General features: G+C 43.3%; 1 protein-coding gene across 1 annotated transcript in view; it reads right to left on the minus strand.

Annotated features, from left to right (window-relative positions):
- Positions 1 to 21,876, minus strand: part of RIPOR1 (RHO family interacting cell polarization regulator 1) — a 289,814-nt gene extending 267,938 nt beyond the window's left edge. Inside the window, exon 1 of the mRNA XM_044271143.1 lies at positions 21,773 to 21,876. The gene's annotated coding sequence lies outside the window, so the exon portion shown is untranslated. The remainder of the gene's footprint in view (positions 1 to 21,772) is intronic.
- Between the last annotated feature and the right edge of the window lie 1,438 nt (positions 21,877 to 23,314).

The following is a 23,314-nucleotide window of genomic DNA, read 5'->3' on the forward strand; positions in this document are numbered from 1 at the left end:
AGGCTCCATTCAGACGTCCGCATGTGTTTTGCGGATCCGATCCATGTATCCATGGATCCGTAAAAATCATACGGACGTCTGAATGGAGCCTTACGGGGGGGTGATCAGTGACAGGGGGGTGATCAGGGAGTCTATATGGGTGATCACCCCCCTGTCATTGATCACCCGCCTGTCATTGATAACCCCCCTGTAAGGCTCCATTCAGACGTCTGCATGTGTTTTGCGGATCCGATCCATGGATCCGTAAAAATCATACGGACGTCTGAATGGAGCCTTACAGGGGGGGTGATCAGTGACAGGGGGGTGATCAGGGAGTCTATATGGGTGATTACCCCCCTGTCATTGATCACCCCCCTGTCATTGATCAACCCCCCTGTCATTGATCACCCCCCCCCCCCCTGTAAGGCTCCATTCAGACATTTTTTTGGCCCAAGTTAGCGGAAATTTTTTGTTTGTTTTTGCTTTTGTTTTTTCTTACAAAGTCTCATATTCCACTAACTTGTGACAAAAAATAAAATCTCACATGAACTCACCATACCCCTCACGGAATCCAAATGCGTAAACATTTTTAGACATTTATATTCCAGACTTCTTCTCACGCTTTAGGGCCCCTAAAAAGCCAGGGCAGTATAAATACCCCACATGTGACCCCATTTCGGAAAGAAGACACCCCAAGGTGTTCCGTGAGGGGCATATTGAGTCCATGAAAGATTGAAATTTTTGTCCTAAGTTAGCGGAAAGTGAGACTTTGTGAGAAAAAAACAAAAAAAATCAATATCCGCTAACTTATGCAAAAAAAACAAAAATTTCTATGAACTCGCCAGGCCCCTTATTGAATACCTTGGGGTGTCTTCTTTCCAAAATGGGGTCACATGTGGGGTATTTATACTGCCCTGGCTTTTTAGGGGCCCGAAAGTGTGAGAAGAAGTCTGGGATCCAAATGTCTAAAAATGCCCTCCTAAAAGGAATTTGGGCCCCTTTGCGCATCTAGGCTGCAAAAAAGTGTCACACATCTGGTATCGCCGTACTCAGGAGAAGTTGGGCAATGTGTTTTGGGGTGTCATTTTACATATACCCATGCTGGGTGAGAAAAATATCTTGGTCAAATGCCAACTTTGTATAAAAAAATGGGAAAAGTTATCTTTTGCCAAGATATTTCTCTCACCCAGCATGGTTATATGTAAAATGACCCCCCAAATCACATTCCCCAACTTCTCCTGAGTACGGCGATACCACATGTGTGACACTTTTATGCTGCCAAGGTGGGCAAAGGGGCACATATTCCAAAGAGCACCTTTCGGATTTCACAGGCCATTTTTTACAGATTTTGATTGCAAGGTACTTCTCACACATTTGGGCCCCTAAATTGCCAGGGCAGTATAACTACGCCACAAGTGACCCCATTTTGGAAAGAAGACACCCCAAGGTATTCCGTGAGGGGCATGGCGAGTTCCTAGAATTTTTTATTTTTTGTCGCAAGTTAGTGGAATATGAGACTTTGTAAGAAAAAAAAAAAATCATCATCATTTTCCGCTAACTTGTGACAAAAAATAAAAAGTTCTATGAACTCACTATGCCCATCAGCGAATACCTTAGGGTGTCTACTTTCCGAAATGGGGTCATTTGTGGGGTTTTTCTACTGTTTGGGCATTGTAGAACCTCAGGAAACATGACAGGTGCTCAGAAAGTCAGAGCTGCTTCAAAAAGCGGAAATTCACATTTTTGTACCATAGTTTGTAAACGCTATAACTTTTACCCAAACCATTTTTTTTTTTTTGCCCAAACATTTTTTTTTTATCAAAGACATGTAGAACTATAAATTTAGCGAAAAATTTATATATGGATGTCGTTTTTTTTTGCAAAATTTTACAGCTGAAAGTGAAAAATGTCATTTTTTTGCAAAAAAATCGTTACATTTCGATTAATAACAAAAAAAGTAAAAATGTCAGCAGCAATAAAATACCACCAAATGAAAGCTCTATTAGTGAGAAGAAAAGGAGGTAAAATTCATTTGGGTGGTAAGTTGCATGACCGAGCGATAAACGGTGAAAGGACTGTAGTGCCGAAGTGTAAAAAGTGCTCTGGTAATGAAGGGGGTTTCAGCTAGCGGGGCTGAAGTGGCTAAGCAGAAGTGTCAGATTTATCAAACAACAAGTGACATTTGATAAATGTGGCACAAAGTACTCCAACACAGACTCAAGGAAAAATGACTTCAGATATCCTCTTCATGATAAATTCCCCCCATAAGCTTTGACCAAACTTGTGCCTGGGTTTATCTGGTAAACCTTACTTGTGTATGGGCCAACATGTCAACATGAGTGTCGTAGCTACAACTGACTGGGCCCCCCAGCAACTTTTTGAATGGGCATCCCCCAGCAACCCTCTCCTTCCATGTAACTCTTAAAACATAATACATAGAAATATAATATTTCCATGTATAAATTGATCCGTGGTTTGGATTTTCCTTTTTGACATCTATGAGAGGGCTATTTTTTGCACATAATCTGCCTGATGAACTTTGGAAGCCCTAAATAAATAAAAACACAAAATAAGAGCTTGAACACCACCGTTGGATGTTTTGTGGTACACAAAATGCAGATCCAGAAAACACGGATACCGGCCATGTGTATTCCACATGTTGTGGAATGGCCGGCCCCTAATAGAACAGTCTTATCCTTCTCTGTAATGCGGACAATAATAGGACATGTTTTATTTTTTTGCGAAAGGACAATGCGGACATACGGATACGAAATGCACACATTTCCATTTTTTTGTGGCCCCATTGAAGTGAATAGTTCTGCTTATGGGCCGCAATAAAAACAGGATGGACATGGAAGAAACATACGTTTGTGTGCATGAGCCCTTAGTATGGTTTTTGCCAGATTTATCATTTGTCTGTGTGCACAAGCCCTAACACGTGATTAAGATGGCTGTGAAAAAACATGTCCTATTTATTTCTGCAAAAAAGGGATGTTTTGCAGTCCTTGTGGACATCCATCTTTTTTGCACCTTAAAGGGTTATTCCCATCTTGGACATTGGGGGCATCTTGCTAGGACTCCCATAGGAATGAATGGAGGACAGCCGCGCCTCCAGCACTTTGCAGGCTCCGTTCTAGGTATAGTGATATAATAATAATAATTATTATTTATTATTAAAGCGACAGTCATTTCATGGCACTGTACATATGATAAGAGGTATACATACATAGTACACACAATTGCACTAAGTATAAAGAAGACGCGTTACAGACTGGTACAGAAGGAGAGAGGGCCCTGCCCACAAGGGCTTACAATCTATGAGGTATGGAGAAAGGACACAGTAGGTGAGGGTAAAGCTGGTCATGGCGGTATAGAGGCAGCAGGGTCACTGGTTGTAGGCTTGTCTGAAGAGGTGGGTTTTCAGGTTTCTTTTAAAGGATTTCACTGTAGGTAAGAGTCTGATATGTTGGGGTAGCAAATTCCAGAGTATGGGGGATGCGCGGGAGAAATCTTGGAGGCGATTGTGGGAAGAGGATAGGAGAGAAGGAGGTCTTGTGTGGATCAGAGATTAGGTGTGGGGATGTATCGGGCCAGTAGCTCAGAGATGTATGGAGGGGACAGGTTGTGAACGGCTTTATACATATCTGTTAGAATTTTGAACTGAATTCGCTGGGCAGTGGGGAGCCAGTGAAGGGATTGGCAGAGGAGTAACAGGGTGAGAGGTGGATTAGTCGGGCAGAAGAGTTGAGGATAAATTGGAGCGGTGCGAGAGTGCTAGATGGAAGGCCACAGAGGAGAATGTTGCAGTAGTCTAGGTGGGAGATGATGAGGGCATGTACAAGCATTTGCCCCCAATGTCTAAGATGGGCCAAGCCCTCTGTCCATTTATTCTATCATTATGTAATCCATTTTTGTCCATTTGTAAAAAAGAAAAGAACAGAGATCCACTATTGCGACCTCTGGACTCCCAGGAAGGGCACATGAACGTTTCTATAGCTTTTACATCATAGAGAGCAGTGATGGTCAGTTCGCAGTGTTCGCCAGCGAACACATGCAGGCTGCCATCTTTAGTAAGGTAGACTCACCCATCCTGTGATGCACAGGTAAGCCCTTACCTGTGCCGGGAGCCGGTCTGAAATCAAATGCGGTCACCGGGAGCAGGCAGTTACGAGAACAGCCGCTGGGGGCCTTCATTGTCTTGTTTCGCGGAACTGCCTGCTCCCTGTGACCGCATTTGATTTCAGACTGGCTTCCGGTACAGGCACAGGTAAGGGCTTACCTTTGCATCACCGGACAGGTGAGTCTACCTTACTAAAGTTGGCAGCCCGCATGTGTTCGCTGGCGAACACTGCGAACTGACCATCACTGATGAGAGTATTCTCTGATTGCTTGTGATCAGTTGTCAGATTGTTTTTAGCTTGTAACATACTGCCCCCTCTTGGTAGAGATGGTGCCACTGTATATTCCCCCTTCGGCGCCATGTCACTAAGATACAGCTGCACAAACATAAAGGCCCCTTTATCTATTCCCACTATGTCACTCTAAGGCCTCATTCACACGACCGTATTTTGTTTCCGTGTCTGTTCGTTTTTTTGCGGAAAGGATGCGGACCCATTCATTTCAATGGTTCTGCAAAAAAAGCGGACAGCACACCGTATGCTGTCCGCATCAGTATGTCCGTTACGTTGCTCCGCAAAAAAAATATTTTTTTCTAGTTTGCGGACAAGGATAGGCATTATTACAATGGATCCACACAAAAAAAATGATCCACAAAATAAATGGATGCCATACGGAACGTCATCCGTTTTTTTTTTGCGGACCGCAAAACACATACGGTCATGTGCATGTAGCCTGACAGTTAACGCTACCATTTTTACCCTCCAGGGGCGTAGCTAAAGGTTCCCGGGCCCTGCTGCAAGAGTTCACTCAGTGCTTTGTGGACAGGGGCAGAGAGGCTAAAATTGAAACGGCACCCTTCCCCCCAAGCCAGATCCTACTGACAATGGGGGTGGGGAGGAAGTCATCATGTACAGTAGATAGATTAGAGTACTTTTTATTTTTTTTAACGGGATTCACAGCACCTCTTATGCTCCCTTCACGGCTGTCACATGGAGCATATGTTACTTTATTTTCTTTTTACAGTACATTTAATGGAACAGAAATACAGAAAACTACGCTGATGTGAACTTAGCCTAAGCAATACTGCTGTGCTAAAAGTCCAAAGAAAGGGGAAGTTAAAGAGCCAGGACAGGAAGAACCCATGGAGCTCAAGTTCCACATGCAGAAAACAATCTCTTAAGAGGTAGAACTTTTATACTTTTCAATTGGCATAGCCATATTAAAGGGCTTCTGTCAACCCCCAAAACTCATTTTTCATTTTTGGGCATATTAAAATCCTTATTGGATGACTATTCCCTATATAGGGCTCTTACCTTGTTCTGTGGCCTGGTTTCACTAAAAATCAAGCTTTTAAAATATGCAAATGACTTCACTACTAGCAAGTAGGGCGTCTACTTGTTGGTAGCCGCCGCATCCTCCTTTCAAAAAAACGCCCTCTCCAGTTGATTGACAGGGCCAGGGAGCACTCTCCTCCTCCGGCTGGCGCTGGATCACCAGCCTGCACCGATGACGTCACCTCTAAACCCGAAAGAGAAGACGTCATCGGCGCAGGCGCACTGAGGAAGCGAGCGTCCTTCTCTCAGAGCGCCTGCGCCGAATAAAGACACATAAGGCGCAGGCACGGGATTTGAAATGCTGACAGGGCCAGCCGGAGGAGGAGAGCGCTCCCTTGTCAATCAACTGGAGAAGGGGGCGTTTTTTGAAAGGAGGATGCGGCGGCTATCAGCAAGTAGACGCCCTACTTGCTGGTAGTGAAGTCATTTGCATATTTTAAAAGCTCGATTTTTAGTGAAACCAAGCCACAGAACAAGGTAAGAGCCCTATATAGAGAATAGTCGTCCAATAAGGATTTTAATATGCCCAAAAATGAAAAATTAGTTTTGGGAGGTGACAGAAGCACCTGTCAATTTGATTTGTACAGGACGCTCCTGGATGTCAACAGGCTGGCCCGCGCTCTCACTCTCTGGCGACAGTTCCAGGTGGGCGATCACGATGGTTGTGTAGCGGAGATGGGGATCGTGGATCACCCTGTGGCACCCATGAACGATTCCATTGTTTATGATAACACTAGTTCTCACAATACAGGCAATATGAGCTTTCTTGAATTGATGCATGTAAGTCACAGTCCTGGGTGATCTGGATTTGAACAATAGGTCTCTGTATTTTCACACTAAAAATCGGGATTTTTATCCCATTCAATCCAGATCCCCAGCACTGGATCGGTACCAAGAGTTGGTAGAGCAAGATCTAGTCCTGTTGCATGATCAAATTAATGTGAATATGGCTGGTACTAAAAATATAACCAAAAATGAAATGAAGGCGTTGCAGGACATGAAATTGAGGGATGACATTGTTATCAAACAATCTGACAAAGGGGGTGGTGTTGTCGTACTAGATAGTGGTCTACACAAGACCCAAATTGAATCTATGCTAGGTGACACCACTGTGTATGTCACCCTTAGCGACAACCCCCTCCCCTCTTTTCAGAGGGAATTAAAAAAAAAATGGATTTGGGGGTTAAATCAGTTTTTTGGACTAACAGGGAATCTGAATACATATGTTTTATTTCCCGTCATCCCGGTTTTTCATGCACTCCCCAAGACACACAAAAACACCTTTCCACCTCCTCTCAGGCCTATTGTAGCAGGTATTGGTTCATTTTCAGAACGAATCTCCCAGTGGGTCGATTCTATACTTCAACCGCTAATACCGCTCATACCAGGTTTTCTTAAAAACACAGTGTCCGTTTTACAAATAATTGAGAACATTGAATGGTCATCAAATTATACATGGATGACAGCGGACTTAATACACTAATATTCCGCATGAACTGGCTATTAAATCATTAGCCTGGTTCCTCAGAACCTATGGTAACATTACCGCAGGGTTGCAGGAATATGTACTTCTGGTGGTGGATTTCCTCCTCAGGCGCAATTTCTTCATGTTCAACAATATGTTTTTTCTGCAAGTATCAGGGGTGTCGATGGGGGATAACTTCTCTCTCTCTCCATAGCTAATATCTTTACGGCGTGGTGGGAGAGGAGCTTTCTCCTCATCGACACCCATCCTTTTTGGCATTGCATCAGGTGGTATGGCCGTTACATTGATGACCTGACCCTGGTTTGGACGGGTGATGTGACGGCTATACCAGCTTTTGGTTGCTATATCAACTCCTGTGTGGACACTATATCATTTAGTGTCCACCATGACATGCAGGACATTTCTTTTTTGGATTTGAGCCTGAGAGGGGACCCCTCCACCGTAAAAATCCATACATGTACCTATAGAAAGCCCTTAGCAGGAAATACGACCCTGCACGCCACATCCTGTCATCCGAAACATGTCATAGCGAACATACCGAGGGGGGAGATAATACGTGCAAGAAGGAACTGCACGGATGATGATAGCTTCATGACTGAAGCCGAAAATATCGCCCATAGATTACATAAGAGAGCTTATGCCAGAAGTCAGGTTGAGGATGTAATACGGCAGGTGTCTGAGATTGAAAGAGGGTCTCTGGTCCATCCAGAGCAGGAGAGTGTGTCTGGGGGTAGTGAACTCAGTGCTGTGGTTTCCAACAGAAACTAAACTACAGCACGGAGTTCACACAGATCTGACACATTGTAAAAAGGCATTTTCCTGTCCCGGCATATGATAGAGAATGGACGGACATAGTTGCAGATGGGGTTAAATGTGCAGCCAGAAGAGCACCCACTATAGCTAACTATGTCAGTCCTAGTTTGTATCGGGACAAGAAGAAATCGCAGCCTGTCCGGCTCACGACCAAAGGAAGCTATAGATGCGGACATTATAGGTGCATATGTTGCACCCACATGTCGATATCTAATGCTTTTGTTTCAGCTTCTACTGGCAGGATTTTTCGCAGCGCAGCACTCACAGCCTGGGAGTTTTTTTCTCCCAGGCTGTGAGCTCTGCCCTGCGATTGGCCAGCGCTACAGCCTAGGAGGAGGAGACGCCCAGCAGAACAAGGGCAGACTCCGCCTACTATAACCAAGCGTCCTAAGTCTCCGCCTACTATAACCTACTGAGCGAAGATACCGGAGGACATAACGGGAGAATGGAGCTGCGCCCAGGGATAAAAGTAAGTGCAGTGAGATCCCCGGGCGCCACTGTATATGTCAGGATACTTAGTTCACAATGTTTTTCCAGGTGAAAGGTTCTCTTTAGGCCGAATGCACACGGCTGTGTTCCGTGGCCAAGAGCGGTCCGTGGTAACACGGCCTGGCATCCTGTTGAGAGCAGGAGCGCACGGTGTCATTGGTTGCTATGACGCCGTGCGCTTCATGCCGCCGCTGCTGTACAGGAATACACAGTGTATCACTGTACAGCAGCGGCAGCATGAAGCGCACGGCGTCATAGCAACTGATGACGTCGTGCGCTCCTGCTCTCAACAGACCGCTCTCGGCCGCGGAACACAGCCGTGTGCATTCGGCCTTAAGCACAGGTAAAAGTAGGCAGTACAGGGAACAAAAATGTGGAATTAAGGGGTAATTGAATACACAGTGAAAAGTTTAAATAGGGCCACCAAGGAGATATTAATCACCACAATCCCAAAAAATATAACAGTTATACTTGAAGCTTTTTCCTCTGCTATTGAGATCCTATGGAATCCTAAGGGATGAAAACTCACCCCCAAAAAATTAAAGGGAACCTGTCACCGGGATTTTGTGTATAGAGCTGAGGACATGGGTTGCTAGATGGCCGCTAGCATATCCGCAATACCCAGTCCCCATAGCTCTGTGTGCTTTTATTGTGTAAAAAAACCCAGATTTGATACATATGCTAATTAACCTGCGATGAGTCCTGTCCCTGACTCATCTCACGTACAGGACTCATCTCAGGTTAATTTGTATATGTATCAAATCAGTTTTTTTACACAATAAAAGCACACAGAGCTATGGGGACTGGGTATTGTGGATGTGCTAGCGGCCATCTAGCAACCCATGTCCTCAGCTCTATACACAAAATCCCGGTGACAGGTTCCCTTTAAGCCCTCACACTGCTCTATAGAAAGAAAAATTGTTATGCGTCTTGGGATGGGTCTTGGGATGCAAAAACATTTTCTTTTTCTTAAAACAAAAAGTGTCTTATTGTGCAAATGTAGTAAAACTTAAAAAAGAAGTATACAACTACAACTTGCCCTGCAAAAAACAAGCCCTCTTACGGTTACATCCATTACAATGGAAAAATAAAAAAGTTGAAAATCGTACTTTTTATGAACTGCTGGGTTTTAAATTACCATATGTTTAACCACTGAGGAAAAAACCCAAGCGGTTTCGAAACGCGTCTGGTGATTTAAAACACAGCAGTTCATAAAGAGTATAATTTTCTACAGTGAGAATCCCACAATAAAAGACCCGATCCACGGAAACAACGTACGTTGGAAGGTAGTGACGGCACTAGCATCGATGTAAGAAAATCAACAGGTGCTTCACAAGAGATCCTGAAGCTCAATACAGCCACATATGTACTACTAAACATTGTGGGCAACAACGGATCTGGTAAGCAGCTAATAACATACTTTACCAAATTACCATCTGTATCAACTATACAACCGGGTGGATGAGTCGGACAGTACGCACCTGAAAAGGAGTAGGTAGCCACATATGGACGTATTGCTGGAATACCTTGAATTATAATGGTGCAGCCGACCCGAATAATAACAATTTTACTGGTTGAGTACTGCTATATACCATGTCTATTAGCAGTCTAAAAAGTGGCAATTGGAAATCTGTCAAGGACATTATAATAAAAAAAGCATGCATAATTAAAATACCGTATCTACTCCTCGTATACTGCTGTGGAACATGTGATTTTTAATTAGTGCGAGAGCTCAGCACGATATACATATACACTACGTGCAGAATTATTAGGCAAATGAGTATTTTGACCACATCATCCTCTTTATGCATGTTGTCTTACTCCAAGCTGTATAGGCTCGAAAGCCTACTACCAATTAAGCATATTAGGTGATGTGCATCTCTGTAATGAGAAGGGGTGTGGTCTAATGACATCAACACCCTATATCAGGTGTGCATAATTATTAGGCAACTTCCTTTCCTTTGGCAAAATGGGTCAAAAGAAGGACTTGACAGGCTCAGAAAAGTCAAAAATAGTGAGATATCTTGCAGAGGGATGCAGCACTCTTAAAATTGCAAAGCTTCTGAAGCGTGATCATCGAACAATCAAGCGTTTCATTAAAAATAGTCAACAGGGTCGCAAGAAGCGTGTGGAAAAACCAAGGCGCAAAATAACTGCCCATGAACTGAGAAAAGTCAAGCATGCAGCTGCCAAGATGCCACTTGCCACCAGTTTGGCCATATTTCAGAGCTGCAACATCACTGGAGTGCCCAAAAGCACAAGGTGTGCAATACTCAGAGACATGGCCAAGGTAAGAAAGGCTGAAAGACGACCACCACTGAACAAGACACACAAGCTGAAACGTCAAAACTGGGCCAAGAAACTGGGCCAAGAAATATCTCAAGACTGATTTTTCTAAGGTTTTATGGACTGATGAAATGAGAGTGAGTCTTGATGGGCCAGATGGCTGGATTGGTAAAGGGCAGAGAGCTCCAGTCCGACTCAGACGCCAGCAAGGTGGAGGTGGAGTACTGGTTTGGGCTGGTATCATCAAAGATGAGCTTGTGGGGCCTTTTTGGGTTGAGGATGGAGTCAAGCTCAACTCCCAGTCCTACTGCCAGTTTCTGGAAGACACCTTCTTCAAGCAGTGGTACAGGAAGAAGTCTGCAAGGTAAGAAAAACATGATTTTCATGCAGGACAATGCTCCATCACACGCGTCCAAGTACTCCACAACGTGGCTGGCAAGAAAGGGTATAAAAGAAGAAAATCTAATGACATGGCCTCCTTGTTCACCTGATCTGAACCCCATTGAGAACCTGTGGTCCATCATCAAATGTGAGATTTACAAGGAGGGAAAACAGTACACCTCTCTGAACAGTGTCTGGGAGGCTGTGGTTGCTGCTGCACGCAATGTTGATGGTGAACAGATCAAAACACTGACAGAATCCATGGATGGCAGGCTTTTGAGTGTCCTTGCAAAGAAAGGTGGCTATATTGGTCACTGATTTGTTTTTGTTTTGTTTTTGAATGTCAGAAATGCATATTTGTGAATGTTGAGATGTTATATTGGTTTCACTGGTAAAAATAAATAATTGAAATGGGTATATATTTGTTTTTTGTTAAGTTGCCTAATAATTATGTACAGTAATAGTCACCTGCACACACAGATATCCCCCTAAAATAGCTAAAACTAAAAACAAACTAAAAACTACTTCCAAAAATATTCAGCTTTGATATTAATGAGTTTTTGGGTTCATTGAGAACATGGTTGTTGTTCAATAATAAAATTAATTCTCAAAAATACAACTTACCTAATAATTCTGCACTCCCTGTAGCGGGACCATTACTGTACGATCTAGCATATTTTTATTCATTTTTTCGTTTAATTTATTGCTTATACCTGATGTATTTTTTGTCTTTATCAGGATTGTAAGCTACCATATATGCATTTTTAGGTAATAATAAATGTGGATTTATTTTCAACGAAAACCGGCCATTTATTGTTATTTTTATGTCAAGCCTAACATCAAGAAAGGTAATCGCTGATCTCTCATATGTGCAGTGAATTATAAATTTAAAGAATAATCTACCGTAGAAATAAAAATAATGAAGTGTCTTCATCATGGAAGCGCTTCATTAGTACCGGAGGAAGCGGTGAAGGCTATGTACTGACCGCTTCCTGGTCCTCGGCTGTTGGCTGTAAAGGCTGCGCAGTGACCTCACACTGTGTGCGCCAGTTCACAGCACAGCACAAAAGAAAAATCAGGTCAGCACTACTCACTGTAATCCCAGCATTCCGATTTGTGGTGGTGCCCGCAGCGTTGGATCCCGGTCTGGGGGTTCCCGTAATTTATAGCAGCAAATGAGGAAGCCGCGACACTCAAATGGATCAGTATCAAATTATTTTATTTCACCTCTTGTGGCAACGTTTCGACCAGAAGGTCTTTATCAAGCTTGATAAAGACCTTCTGGTCGAAACGTTGCCACAAGAGGTGAAATAAAAGAATTTGATACTGATCCATTTGAGTGCCATGGCTTCCTCATTTGCTGCTTCTGTTCACAGCACAGCAGATGGAGGAGGAAGACCGAGCGCGGGCGGTGAGGAGCGGCGGCACCCGGAGCAGGAAAGCTAAGTGTTTTTTTAATTTTATAAAACATGAGGCGCTGGGGACAATATGGACATGCAGGAGGCTGATATGGAGGCAATATGGACATGCTGGAGGCTGATATGGGGCAATATAGAGACATGCTGGGGGCAATATGGAGATGCTGGAGGCTGATATGGGGGCAATATGAAGATGCTGGGGGCTGATCTGGGGCAATATGGAGATGCTGAGGCAATATGGGGCTGCTGGGGGCTCATATGAGGCAATGGGGCCTGCTGGGGGCTAAAATGAGAGGCAATGGGGCTGATATAAGGCAATGGGGACTGCTGGGGGCTGATGTGAGACTGTTGGGGACTGATGAGAGGCATGAGGCTCTTATCTGAGGACTGATTGGGGGTCTGATCTGAGGTCTTGTTGGGGTCTGATTAACATTGGGGGTCTGATTAGTGGTCTGACCTGAGTTCTAATGAAAAATATTTTTTTCTTATTGTCCTCCTCTAAAACCTAGGTGCGTCTTATGGGCCGGTGCGTCTTATAGGGCGAAACATACGGTAATCAATGCAGGAGGGGACGAAGCTCAGCAGTAAAGAGCGGAAGGTGGCGAAGACCTGTGATGACATCTGTGACAAGAGGAGAAGTAAATGAAGGAAGGATGGATTCAGTGTCTGACCCAGAAAAATGCTAGGAGTTGTAGTTCTCTCCTCTTATATACCCTCCCTTAATGGAAGGAGTGATGTTATTTACCTGGGTATGTATTTTAGAAGCGCTGAAGGGAGGGGTGTGATGTTATTTACATGTGACTGTATGCTAGAGGGGGCTAGAGAGAGGGTGTGATGTTACTCACATGGGACTGTATGTTGGAGGGGGCTGAACGCAGGGGAGTGATGTTATTTACATGTCATTGTACAAACCGGATTCCAAAAAAGTTGGGACATTATACAAATCGTGAATAAAAACTGAATGCAATGATGTGGAGATGGCAAATGTCAATATTTTATTTGTAATAGAACGTAGATGACAGATCAAACGTTTAATCCGAGTAAATGTATCATTTTAAAGGAAAAATACGTTGATTCAAAATTTCACGGTGTCAACAAATCCCAAAAAAGTTGGGACAAGTAGCAATAAGAGTCTGGAAAAAGTAAATTTGAGCATAACGAAGAGCTGGAAGACCAATTAACACTAATTAGGTTAATTGGCAACATGATTGGGTATAAAAAGAGCTTCTCAGAGTGGCAGTGTCTCTCAGAAGCCAAGAGGGGTAGAGGATCACCAATTCCCACAATGTTGCGCAGAAAGATAGTGGAGCAATATCAGAAATGTGTTACCCAGCAAAAAATTGCAGAGACTTTGCATCTATCATCATCAACTGTGCATAACATCATCCGAAGATTCAGAGAATCTGTAACAATCTCTGTGCGTAAGGGTCAAGGCCGTAAAACCATACTGGATGCCCGGGCCCTTAAACGACACTGCACCACAAACAGGAATGCTACTGTAAAGGAAATCACAGAATGGGCTCAGGAATACTTCCAGAAACCATTGTCAGTGAACACAATCCACCGTTGCCAGCTGAAACTCTACAGTGCAAAGAAGAAGCCATTTCTAAGCAAGATCCACAAGCTCAGGCGTTTTCACTGAGCCAGGGATCATTTAAAATGGAGTGTGGCAAAATGGAAGACTGTTCTGTGGTCAGACGAGTCACGATTCGAAGTTCTTTTTGGAAATCTGGGACGCCATGTCATCCGGACCAAAGAGGACAAGGACAACCCAAGTTGTTATCAACGCTCAGTTCAGAAGCCTGCATCTCTGATGGTATGGGGTTGCATGAGTGCGTGTGGCATAGGCAGCTTGCATGTCTGGAAAGGCACCATCAATGCAGAAAAATATATTCAGGTTCTAGAACAACATATGCTCCCTTCCAGACGTCATCTCTTTCAGGGAAGACCCTGCATTATTCAACAAGATAATGCCAGACCACATTCTGCATCAATCACAACATCATGGCTGCGTAGGAGAAGGATCCGGGTACTGAAATGGCCAGTCTGCAGTCCAGATCTTTCACCTATAGAGAACATTTGGCGCATCATAAAGAGGAAGGTGCAACAAAGAAGGCCCAAGACGATTGAACAGTTAGAGGCCTGTATTAGACAAGAATGGGAGAGCATTCCTATTTCTAAACTTGAGAAACTGGTCTCCTCGGTCCCCAGACGTCTGTTGAGTGTTGTAAGAAGAAGGGGAGATGCCACACAGTGGTGAAAATGGCCTTGTCCCAACTTTTCTGGGATTTGTTGACACCATGAAATTCTGATTCAACATATTTTTCCCTTAAAATTGTACATTTTCTCAGTTTAAACTTTTGTTCCGTGATTTAGGTTCTATTCTGAATAAAATATTAGAAGTTGGCACCTCCACATCATTGCATTCAGTTTTTATTCACGATTTGTATAGTGTCCCAACTTTTTGGGAATCCGGTTTGTACATTTTGTCTAAAAACGACCCTGCTTTCGCCTTTTTGTATACACCATAAGGGAACCATTGGCGGTGCCCTCTTATATCCATAAAATGCCTCCCTTCTTTGTTATTACTTCTTAGTGAGCTTTGATAGTTGGTAATTCTGTCACTTCTCCCTTCACCAGAGGTCTTCACATGGGACTTGAAGTTTTTTGTGAACTATACTACATAATATGGTTTGCTGTAGTCCTTTAGATACTGTGTATTGTTTGTATATTCCTCTTTTACTTCCCCTTTTTAGTGAATTCCATACTATGAATGTTATTGAGTTCCCTCTTCCACTGATGGTGGCCTTCTAGGTAGCTTCTTTCAACATGAAGGGACTGAACTCCACAGAGAAGTTGGCACAGTACACTATGTGGACATAAAGTATTGGGATGTCTACACATTACTACAATATGAACTTCATGACATCCAATTCTAAATCCATAAGCATTAATGTGGAATTGGCCCCATCATTTGCAGCTAAAACAGCTTTCACTCTTCTGGGAAGGCTTTCTACATAATGCTGGAATGTGTCTTTGAGAATTTTTTGCCATTCATCCAGAAGAGTCTTTGTGAGGTCAAACACTGATGTTAGACGAGAGAGCCTGATGTGCAGTTTACATTCTAGTTCACCCCAAATTTTGATAGGGTTGAGGTCAGGACTGTGTGTGGCCAGTCAAGTTCTTCCACACCAAACTCACCCAACCATACCTTTATGGACCTTGCTTTGTGAAATAGGGCACAGAATGCTGGAACAGAAAATGGCTTTCGCCAAACTGTTCCCATGATGGTGGAAGCATTAAGATTTCTCTTCACTCGAACTAAGGGGCCAAAGCTAACCCCAGAAAAGTAACCCACAGCATTATCCCTACTCCACCAAACTTTACACCCTTGCACAGTTCGCCTATGCAGGTAATGTTTTTCTGGAATTCACTAAACCATCAGACTAACGGATGACGACTTTTAGGCACATAAGCACTCACTGTAACTTTACATCTGCCAGTTCTCGGCTGAGTTGTGGTTTGTAAATGCTTCCACTTTGCAATAATACCACTCACAGATTATTGTGAAATTTCTTCCCATCTAGATATTCCACTAACTGACTTGTAATATTGGAACGCTATTACAGTAGCACACTTGAATTCAGTAAGCGCTTTAGAATGAACCATTCTTTATAAAGGCAGACTGCGCAGCTAAATGATTGATTTTATACACTAGTGACAATAGGACTGAATGAAACACCTGCATTCAATAATAAGGGGTGTGTTCCAATACTTTTTGAGCAGGTGATCATGCCCATGCTGAGTAGGAAGTAAGCCACAGACAGAAGATGAACACATATGAGCCAGTGCGCAAGACAGGAGTGTCGGGGAGCAGGTAAGAATGATTTTTTCCATAGCGGAAAAAGAATGCAGGTATCTGTGAACACTTATTTGTGGTCAGGACCTGACGAGCTTAAGACAGGTACTAGCCCCTCCCACAAATCCAGGCTAGCCTGCGGCCAGCCTTAACACTTATTCCCTGATAACTCTTCTAATGACCTAAAAGTTGGGGATGTGGTTTTGCCAGCATAAACCTTTATTTCTACACCTTTTGTCTCAAACTTCCCTCTATCTTTTTATCCTTCTCCCCTTTTCTTTTGCTTGTTCCCTGAGTTTATTGTTCTCATCACCAAGCCCTGAATATTCCCTTGTATTGGCCTCTGTATAGACAAGCCTTGATATTGACTGTGATTGTCATGGGTAGAGTCACGGGTATCAAGATAGAGCAGAGGTGCACCCCCTGAGCTGCCACCCGGTCCCCTGTCCCTGCCTACTTGCACCACCTGCCCTAGGTGACGGAGCGCAACTGGGCCACAGTCCCTAACCTACTAAGTGCAAGCATAGAGAAAGAGACAGCAGGGAAGAGGACAGCCACTGAGATGTTACAATAAGCGGACAAGAGGTAGAACAAAAACGGAAGGCGAGGCGGGTCAACTAGCCGAGGTCAGTCCAGGAGGTCACGTCAGAACAAGGAAAGAGGCAAAGACAAATGCGTAAACAAGCCAAGGTCAAAATCCGAGAGGTAGCGTCAAGGTACAGGGAGCAGAGGCGGATCGAGGTTCAATTCCAGAGGAAGCTTAATAACAATAAAGTACATAGCCTATAGGACGAAAATAACAGGCAACCTGTAGCCAGCAGGCCGCCTGTATTTATAGTGGGGAGTGAGGGTCATGTGACGTGGCCAGCGTCACATGACCGACAGCCAGACAAGTCGAGCACCGAGTGAGGCCAAACACAGATCCTGGCTCCCGAAGCTAAGCAGCAGGTCTGCGGCTGATGGGAGACTGAGTGCACCTTCGGCAGCCCGTTACAGTGACTTTGTTGAAAATGTTGAACAAAAATCAAAACTGTACTTAAGGATGTTTTTCCACACAAATAAAATGTGCAGGTCATGGGAACTTATGCATTTTTTTTATGAGAATTAAAGAAGGGACCACTAATATCTGCTGAAAGTCAGAAGCCATTAAAGAGAACCTGTTACCATGAAATGCAGTACAATATGCAGTACCTTCTGCTCAATAACATGCTGCCTCATGATAGATCCTCTTTAAACATGGAAATTTTATTTCCTGTTTTTCAGTAGCCTCTCCGAGCTACCTTAATGATATCACATAGTTATTAGCATCAGCAGTGAGTAAATGGAAAAAGAAACACCGACTTGCTGGAGGTGGAAATGTCTGAATAGCTATCTAATATCTCAATCTCTGCCATAGTTATTGTTATAGTAAATGACCATAAACAACTAAGTAGATTTAAAATCTGAACAATTATCAGCAGACAAGTCTATCAAGCGTCATAGAATAAAATATGTAATATTAAAGGAGTTTTCTGAGATATTTTTATTGATTACCTATTCTCAGGATAGGTCATGAATATCAGATCTACAGGGGTCCGACACCCAGCACCCCTGTCGTTCAACGGGTTACAAGAAGCCGGCCCATTGAAGTTTGAAGTGTTCCTATACACTTGTCCCATTAACTTCAATAGGACAGCTTGTTCCTATACACTTGTGTAGGAACGAGCCGTCCCATTGACGTGAATGGGACGTTGTCATGGAAGGTGTACAGGAAACAAGACAATGCAAAATGAATATATGACTCACTGGATCCAGAATTTAAAGGGATGCAATCAGTCCAACTACATGACAGCTGAGAGAGGCTAACGAGATGAGGAACTGAAATTCAAAACAAAGAAAACTCAAGGAGGAGGTTCTGAAAGGCTTCTGTCAGAGCTTCTCAGCTGTCTGGTTGTGACAGTATCCCTCCCTCTACGAGTGGACTCTGGACACTCAGAGCCCACCTTCTCAGGATGGGACCTATGGAAAGCCCTGATGAGACGAGTGGCCTTAATGTCCGTCACTGGGACCCACATCCTCTCCTCAGGACCATAACCCTCCCAATGAACGAGGTACTGGAGAGAACCGCGGACAAGACGAGAATCCACAATCTTAGAGACCTGAAATTCAAGATTCCCATCAACCATAATCGGAGGAGGAGGAGGCAAAGGCGAGGGTACAATGGGTTGAACATAAGGTTTCAATAAGGACTTATGAAAAACATTATGGATCTTCCAAGTCTGAGGAAGATCAAGACGGTAGGCAACAGGATTGATGACAGACAGGATTTTGTAAGGCCCAATAAACCTAGGACCCAACTTCCAGGAGGGAACCTTCAATTTGATATTCTTGGTAGACAACCACACCAGATCACCAACAGTCAGGTGGTATATAGTCGAGGTACGTGGATATGCGATCATCCACCATTGGGATTTTCGCATAGGCTGAGCAGTCAGGGAGAGTGCCAGGTCTTATTCAGGGGTCTCCCTTTTGTTCCTTTATTACTCCCAGAAAACTGCCTGAATCTCCTAGAGGGACAAACATTTGCCAAATGATTTATACCTCCACAACAAAAACAAACCTTCCCATGCGGGCTGAATCTTCTATTGTCAGAGGCAATCAACCCCAGCTGCATGGGCTCCTGCTCAGAAGGGGCTGACAGCGACTGAGACCACTGCGCATAGAATGAGACTGCTGCACTGTCCTGGGACTGAGTATGACAGGAAGGAGAGACCTCTCCTCTCTCTCTAAGACGCCTGTCAATACGAACGGCCTGAGACATAGCACAGTCCAAGGAGATAGGCCTCTCATGAAAGGCAAATGCATCTTTCAATCCCTCTGAAAGACCATGGCAAAATTGACTTCGGAGTGCAGCATCATTCCAACCAGTATCAGCTGCCCATCTCCGAAATTCTGAGCAGTATATCTCTGCGGATTGTTTACCCTGGCATAACAGACATAGTCTAGACTCAGCCAAAGCAACACGATCCGGATCATCATATATCTGACCCAGGGCTAAAAATAAATCATCCACTGAACGGAGGGGCCGTGCCCCCACCGGCAGCGAAAAAGCCCACGACTGAGCATTACCCCTGAGCAGCGATATAATGATCCCCACCCTCCGTTCCTCATCACCAGAGGAATGGGGAAGAAGGAGAAAATGGAGTTTGCAAGCCTCTCTGAAACGCACAAAATTCTCACTACCCCCGGAGAATGTATCCGGGAGCGAGATCTTAGGCTCAGAACAAACTCCATGAACGCAAGCTGAACCGGTCACTAGAAACTGAGAAAGAGTCTTACGGAGATCAGCTACCTCCAATGAAAGACCCTGGAAGCGTTCAGTCAAAAGTGAAACCGGATCCATGCTTGAGACGGTTTTGTCACGGAAGGTGTACAGGAAACAAGACATTGCAAAATGAATATATGACTCACTGGATCCAAAACTAAGGAACAAAAGGGAGACCCCTGCATAAGACCTGGCACTCTCCCTGACTGCTCAGCCTATGCGAAAATCCCAATGGTGGATGATCGCATATCCATGTACCTCGACTATATACCACCTGAACACCCTACAATAGTGAGGGGACACGACCACCGGCTCCCTGCACTAGACACGGAGGGAGTCAGGGTCACCTGGGATCCAGCAAACAGAAAATCACAAATAAATGTACAGCACTTATCTTGTAGAAGGCTGGAAAATAGGATCAGCATGCACACACACTCCAGGAAGTTGTATAAGCCGCACACTAATGCATTATGGTGAGGAATTTAAAGGGATGCAATCAGTCCAACTACATGACAGCTGAGAGAGGCTAACGAGATGAGAAACTGAAATTCAAAACAAAGAAAACTCAAGGAGGAGGTTCTGAAAGGCTTCTGTCAGAGCTTCTCAGCTGTCTGGTTGTGACAGACGTCTTCTTGTAATTACACCTGCGCAGCCTTCTCTTCAACCAGCTGATCGTCGGGGGTGCCGGGTGTTGGACCCTCACCAATCTTATATTGATGACCTATCTTAAGGATAGGTCATCAATAAAAATATCTCGGAAAACCCATTGAAATGGGTGTTCTGTTGTTTGGAACAGGGCAGCAGGGTAATTACACACAAAGCAGTGGTACAGCACTAATATTACTTCCTAAACATGTATCATGACCTTTTTAGCGTTGGTTTGGCAGTACTATGTGGGCAGTAGACTACAGTGGGAGTCTGCTATCCTCCCACTGTTGAGCATGCTTTGCCAGCAAACTGAAGCTGAACTACAGGACATAACTCTATGCAGTGAGATAGAAAATCACATTGTGGCCATTTTGGTACAGTAAGTGGTAAATGTTTATGTGGAAAACTACAGAAAAAAATGTATTACTATATATTGAGGATTTATTACTTTGAACCACACACTGTCAATAAGAGCCAATTTCTGTATACTAGAATTAGCAGTGCTTATATTAAATGCAAATTACAGATAGAGGATTTAGGTTGCAAAGAAACATGTTTGTATAGGTTGCTATTTGTTTTACTTGCCATTTTTCCTTTTCTCAAACCAGTTTATCAATACGTAACAGAGATGTAAGCAGGATTTTGTCACATAAAGTAGTTTGCAAATACACACAAAATCATGTATGTAGAGACACATGCACTGCCCTTATATAAAAAGCATATTACAGTATACCTAAACAATACTTCCACGTTGTAAAACCAAAAAACACTATCAATAAAGTGCCAAAATAATATAGAAAGTTAATGCTGACATAGATAATTGTAAACAGTGCTTGAATAATACCGCCACAAGAAGCTCAAGTGACACTATTATGTAGCCATACTGCCCACGTCTGGGAGCAAGACAGAGGTTTACTGGGTGAAACGCTAGATTATGACAGAATGGAGGCACAAAGGGTGAGACCCACCCTTAAACCCCATAAACTCCTTTGTTTACAACAAGATATTTTTGGCCACCTTGTAAGAACCCACAAATAATAAACTCTTACAATAACCACTGTTGTATACATCTACATTAGACAGATGTTACATTGTTGTGAATACAATATTATGACATTTCATTTACACAGTGCAATTAGTTAACCATGCATTTTAGGACTTACCATATTTGGGACCTTTTGACATTTTCACCCAACTGACAAGCAAATTTAGCATTTTTATTATGATGCAGTAATATAGTTTTTCATAGAAACAGGTCTAGAAACTTTCCCTAGAACTGCTTCCTTTTATTTAAGAAAACCCATAACTGTTATTATAGAAAATTCATAGCAACAACCAAATGTATTTTTCTGCAATTCTATTGGTGCAGCAATTTAGGTGCTATGTGCTTCAGCACTACAATCCTTCTTCAGCACAATGCATTTAACATTTCATATGTTATTAAACCCTATATGTGCTATAAAAGTACATTAAGCAATTAAGTTGACTGGTTCCATTAATGTTTTAAGTCTCTTCCTAGTATCCTGGAAAATTTGCTGCATTCCCATAAACAGGAAATCTGCCTTATAAATACATGAACTGACTGGCACATACCAGGCAATGGCAGCAAATGCTGGTCCACCACAGCAGCCTCTTGTTGAAAAGATGTTTACAAACCTTATATTAGTGTCTGTGGTTGAATTCAGGATGGAGAGACTCCAGTGTCAGATATCCTTCCCTTCAGAGGTTTGTTTCAGAAGCTGCTGCCTCATCCTGCTTTCTCTTTCTGGACACTGCTGCTGACCTGCCTCCCATTACCACCGCCCAGTTAGTGTTTTTAGAGTCAGCTCTTTTCTCTGACTGGTGTAACAACCGTAATAGAGCTGATTTTGGAAAGATATAGCAGTTGTTAGGTACAGAAGGGTAGCTAGCGGCTCATGGGCCCCGGTACAAATGAATACCATCCCCACCAGCACAGAACAAAAATAGAAAATAATAAATGAAATATTTTTCCTCTTGCTTTTTCCCTAACTTCTCCAAAAATCTTCTTTAATTCATCAATGCTCTCTGTAGAATTAAGAAGACACTTAAAATGGAACCTGTCTGAGAACATGAAGTAGGCTAAAAGATCACAAAAAGCAACACATCGTGCTCAGATCTGAAGAAATTCAGAAATTGACAGATGAGAAAAAAAGTCATTGACATCTATCACCCTGGAAAAGATTATAAATCCATTTCTAAGGCTTTGAGACTCCAGTGAACCACAGTGAGAATTATTATCCACAAATGGAGAAAACATGGAACAGTGGTGACCCTTCCCAGGAGTGACCGGCCTACAAAAATTACTCCAAGAGCGCATCAATGACTCATCTAGGAGGTCACAAAAAAAAAAAAGAAAAACATCTTAAGCACTGCAGGCCTCACTTGCCTCAGTTAACGTCAGTGTTCATAATTCAACAATAAGAAAAATACTGGCCAAACATGGCATCCATGGGAGAGTTCCAAGGTAAAAAACTATTCTGACCAGTCCCATCTTACATTTGCCAAAAATATCTTGATAATCTCCAAGCCTTTTGGGAAAATATTCTGTAAACTGACGAGACAAAAGTGGAACTTTTTGGAAGGTGTGCGTGCTGTTACAGCTGGCATAAAACTAACACATCATTTCATGAAAAAGAACATAATTCTGATCAAATATGGTGGTGGTAGTGTGATGGTCTTAGGGTGCTTTGTTGCTTCAGGACCTGGATGACTTGCTGTGATTGATGGAACCATGAGTTCTGCTCTCTACCAGAAAATCCTGAAGGATTATTTCCGGCCATCAGTTTGTGACCGTAAAAAGGTATTCCGGTTCTCTGGACTGGGTCTGGTTTGAAATGTCTAATATACTGTAATAAACGTTTTAGCACTGTTCTCTTATAATATCTACTTAGTCTCCCTCAGCCTTGCTTACACTTCTGCATCCTTTGGTTACAACCTATCTGCTCTCTCCTGCTATTGTTCGACAGGGGTGGATTGGCCATGGATAGAGTTGAGCAGACACCTGGATGTTCGGGTTCGACGGGTTCGGCCGAACTTCACAAAAAAGTTTGAGTTCGGGACCCGAACCCCATTGAAGTCAATGGGGACCCGAACTTTGGAGCACTAAAATGGCTCTAAAAAAGTCATGGAATCAAAATGTGGTTAAGAGCATGGCAAGTGCTCTGCAAACAAATAAAA

The sequence above is a fragment of the Bufo gargarizans genome, chromosome 10 (assembly GCF_014858855.1).
Source record: "Bufo gargarizans isolate SCDJY-AF-19 chromosome 10, ASM1485885v1, whole genome shotgun sequence".
In the NCBI taxonomy this organism is placed as follows: domain Eukaryota; kingdom Metazoa; phylum Chordata; class Amphibia; order Anura; family Bufonidae; genus Bufo; species Bufo gargarizans.